Raw genomic sequence first — 5,168 nt, forward strand, 5'->3', positions numbered from 1 at the left:
GTCATACCTCGCCTATATGGTGAGCCTTAATTCTCGCGAAGGATTACAGTACATGAATGATTCCGCTATTTCTTTGGTCATGGAATTCTAGATCCATGATGTCAACATTATATCAACGTGCTTCCATTGCTCAAAATTGAGCGATCTAAGAGCTGGTCTTGGAAGGGTTCTATCTGTGAAACCAAGCTCATTTTCATTCCAAGGGAGACGTACATTGCTCGTTGCCATACCAGGAAATTGGTACCATCCAAAGGAGAAGACATCAGCACCATATTCAGATGCTCAGAAGGATAAATAAATAGTATATCCTTCTCATATTACATCAAGGCTTCACCAGGTCCCTGTCCCATCATGGATGAAGTTGCTTCTTCAACCATGAAGAAAACTAGATATATCTACGGATACAGTGCAGTGTGAATCCAGAGACCTTTAAGAAGAAGGTTGTGATACCATGTTAAAACTCGCAAAAAATATCAAATACAAAGGAAAATCATCAGAGAATATCATAGACAAGAGGCTCTGCATCTCATTAACAAAATCATGAAGAAGATCACCAGAATGGGTTCAAACACTGGTAAAATAAAAAGAAGGCAACTGCTTAAGAACTGCATTAACAAAGTAATTAACCAACCGTATTACGTGGACCAATCAGGAAATAAAAATATTACTTATATGCCAAGTCAGAAAATAACCAGAAAAACAAAAGAAAACGTATAGCCAAAAACACGACTTCGCTATCCCGCCTCAAATATTAAAAAAATAGCAACGTCATCATCTTCCTCAACATCTTCAGCCTGCTGAAGCTCAGTAGTAGTGGCAATCTCCATCTCTAGAAACTAGACGTTCTCGATAGTTAGAAGGAGTTAGAACACAGGTACGAGATAAAGAAAAACGGACAATCTTGGTCCTAGTAGTGAAAGTGAAGATCCGAATAGAAAAGATAGAACTAAAAACATTCATAGTTGGAGGGGTTGTGACAATTTGAGTTATAGTAATGTCAATCATTTATTTGGAGTCAAAGACATTCGGAATTTCAACTCTGATGATACTTTTTTAGTTACGGATAGTAATGGAGACTATTATTCTATCTATTTTGATTTTGAAAATCATATTTTTTAGATAGACAACGATCATTCTTTTCTGAGTGAACTCTTCTTTCAATTATCGTTATTCTACTTCTACGAATAATAAATCTTCGAACGACAATTCCTTATATAATCGTTAAATGTACGATTCTAAATCTTGTTGGAATAATCACATTACTAGTTACGTTGAAAGTTATCTTTAGTCTAAAATCTCTATTGATACATCCATTGAAAGTGATAGTAGTGATAGTTACATTTCTAGGTGCGTTTTTTATAAACGTAGAATCGAACTAGTAGTGAAATCGGGAGGTCCAATGTAGAAACCCGCGTGAAGAGTAGTGATTTAACTCTAGGAGAAAGGTCTAATGATCTCGATGCAATTAAAAACTACAGGAAGTTGTGGATTCAATGCAAAAATTGTTATGCATTAAATTATAAGAATTTTTTGAAATAAAAAATGAATATTTGTGAACAATGTGGATAACATTTGAAAATGAGTAGTTCAGAAAGAATCAAAGTTTTGATCGATCCCGATATTTGGGATCCTATAGATGAAGATATGTCTCTCTAGATCCCATTGAATTTTATTCGGAGAAGAAGCCTTATAAAGATCGTATTTATAATTATCAAAGCAAGATATGATTAACTGAGGCTGTTCAAACAGACATAGATCAATTGATTTTGAGTTTATGGGGGGTAGTATGGGACCCATAGTCGGGAAGAAAATTATCCGTTTGATTGGGTGCGCTACCAACCAATTTCTACCTCTTATTATAGTGTGCGCTGGAGAGGGGGGGGGGTGCATGTAAGCAGAAAATTTGAGCTTCATGCAAATGGCTAAACATTCTTTTGCCTTATATGCTTATCAATCAAATCAAAAGTTATTTTATGTATCAATCCTTATCCTACTACTACTGGGGTAACTACTAGTTTTGGTATGTTTGGAGATATCATTATTGCCGAACCTAATTCCTAAATTGCATTTGCGGGTAAAAGAGTAATTGAGCAAATATTGAATAAAACAGTTATTCGAAGGTTCACAAGCGGCTGAATATTTTTCGAGAAGGGCCTATTTGACCTAATCGTACCACGTAATCTTTTAGAAAGTGTTTTGAGTGGGTTATTTAATCTCCATGCCTTCTTTCCTTTGAATTCCAATTCAAGTAGAGCACACTAAGTTCAATTGTAGCAAACAAGTAGTTAGCTTATCAAAATCAAAGTAAATAAGAATAGAGTTTTCTTTGGTGACCGAAGATCTAATTGTAGAAAGAATCAAAAGTTGCGGATAACTATGTGTTTCTAATTTTTTTCACCTAGATTCCCGACTATTAATTAAGAGGTCTCTATCAACGAGATAAAATCGTGAGATCTTCTTTTTGTGAAAATAGGCAAATAAAATGAATTTCGTCTCAAGTATACAATTACAATCAAATTAAATATAGAAAAGATAGATATATACTTTCGTATTCTTCTCCATCTCCCAAAAATCCCATTTTCACTTAAAAATCTAGTTGTGTCGCATTCTAACGAATCTTTCAATAATTTGTAAGAAACTCTATCTTTATTAAATTAGAAGACCAACAAAACACAAAGAAATGAAGAAAAATAATAAAGTTAATTATAATATGCACTCTAGTGGATAAATGTTGGAACAAATGTTTGTCCGGAAGGCGAAAAAAGAAAATTCAATTTAATACAATTTACGGTAATGATATTATAAATGAGTAAATTAGTTTTTATGAAAAAATAAATAACAATTTATCTTTCTATGTGTTTTAAAATGAAGCGATTTACCTCCCTTTTTAAAAAGGTAAATTGTTTCATTTTAAAAAGTATAGGGGAGCAAACAATGCATTTTAAAAAATAATATATTGCTATTGTTTTTTATAAAGAGATAATTTGTTCCTTTAGAATATCACATGGGTTGTTTGCTTTTTTCACAAAAAAAAAAAAAAATGTCTTTAGCTATTAAATTGGAGATGGAATCAGACATTAAAAAAAGAAAAACCATAAAATCAAACACAAAATTAGAGATTGAATACAAAAAAAAAAAAGGAAAAAGAAAAAGAAAAAGAAAAACATAGCACTTGAGAAGTCCGTACCAAGAAAGTTTAGATAGTTTTTGCCTATCCAATAGCATTTTAGGAATTTAAATAGTTGAAGGCGGAATCTAGCAGTATTATTAAATGTTTAGGCTCTTAAATGCTTGAGCATGTATGCTTTAATCTAAATTATCTATATACTTTTGTATTGATTTCTAAGCACTCAAGTGATCTAAGTTGTCATGCGCCCCCCTTATCTTCTTCATTTCTTGTTAATTATTTGGTTAGATGTTTTATTTTTAGGAGAAGAAATATTCAAGAATTTTTATGATGGTCAATAATCACAATTATTATTTAAAAAATTATAGCAAATCTAATTTACCACGACTATTATTCGTTTATTTCGACATTCAAGACCAAAATATTATATATAGCTAAAATCAGACAAGTTTTTTTCTTTTTGTTTTTAGCCAAAAACTACTCAGATAGGGTAGGTGGATTTTTCAGGATCCTCTCCCATCTCAATATATAAGTACAAGTTAGATAAGTACAGCATATTTTCTAAAGAAGGAAATGGGAAGTACTACTTTCTTTGCAGAATATCAAATCCAAAGCAAGACTAATAAAAGAGAGAAAAAATTAAATAAAAAATAAGGATGGATCCCGAACAAGCCTTGGTAAAATTTGCATTATCTTATAGTCTAAAATAATCATAAATAAATACCAACTCCATCTTTGAGCACCCCAAATTTATCGCCGAAAGCTTGTAAGTCCTGGAAAAGCAGCTTGAATTACGTAAGAGTTACCCAAAAAATGCTGCTGCAAGGTCAAAATAGACTTTGAATCCACCAAAATGCCACTCATCAAAGTTATCATCTTGAGGAGGGAGTTGGAACGAGACCTTTGTCAGACAAGTGTTGATTGATCTTTGTCGAACATAAATTTTTAAATTGATTTTATTTTATTATTGATAGATAATATTTATTTACCAAGATTCCTAAATTGTAATTATCATAACATAGGCAATTATAAATTTGTACTCAGAAAATTTCATGTCTAAAATTCTAAACACAAAAATATTGCAAAATGTTGAAATATATTAATTTAGCAAAGAATTTAAAGTACAATTAAGTATGATTATTGTTCAAACACAAGAATTAACTCGTGGAATTTGATAATTTGAAGGCAAACTTGCTAGTGGAATCTCGTTTTTAATATTTATTCGAGGTAAATTTCGTAATTTCGAATGAAATGTTATAATTTTAAATTAAATATTTAGTAATTTTAAGGCCTCTAATCATTGACATCACTGTCTGTATCTCTTTCAAGGTTGAATTTAGATTTTTATGATATTAATTCCAGAGCTTAATGATATCGCGACGTTATTACAATTTATAAGTACTATAACGAATTATAACTTGGTCTCCTCTTTGAATGCGTCGAATCCTTATGAACTTTGTAGCGAGAATATATGTAATATTATCAATCTCTTTATTATTTACTTTCATATAAATGTGGATTAATTACACATAGTCATATTTTCCCCACAAAAGTTTTGAAATTATATTACACCCCTATAAAAAATTCTTCATTTATATCTAATCCACTTTCGTTAGATTTGAACGAAAAATACTGATGTTAGAAAATAAAATTATATAAATTTTTAATTTTATCCGTCATTTAATATTCTATGTATATTTTTTTACATATGGGATAAATGTAAGATCTATATATGAAGTGAGGTTAATATCATCACATTTTTTTTCTTATCAATACATTTTTTTGCTAACATTAATATTTTTCGTAGAAACCCTAATGAGAAAGGATCCTATATAAACAGTGAATTTCTTGAGGGGGTGAAAATGCGATTTTGAACTTCTTCGGGAAAAAGCGTAATTTTGTATTTTAAATAAGGTGTAAGTGTAATTGATCCAATAAATAAATATATCACTTACTTATCATGATATGATTGGCTGACACTTGAATCCAAGATACATATATGGTGCACTTTGATCCATCATGCATGCCACTACAATATTTA

The 5,168-nt window shown here is 30.8% G+C and overlaps 1 pseudogene; it reads left to right on the forward strand.

Annotated features, from left to right (window-relative positions):
• On the forward strand, window positions 352-2,262 carry LOC110012089 (annotated as a pseudogene).

Source organism: Sesamum indicum, linkage group LG6, assembly GCF_000512975.1.
Source record: "Sesamum indicum cultivar Zhongzhi No. 13 linkage group LG6, S_indicum_v1.0, whole genome shotgun sequence".
NCBI classification, from domain to species: domain Eukaryota; kingdom Viridiplantae; phylum Streptophyta; class Magnoliopsida; order Lamiales; family Pedaliaceae; genus Sesamum; species Sesamum indicum.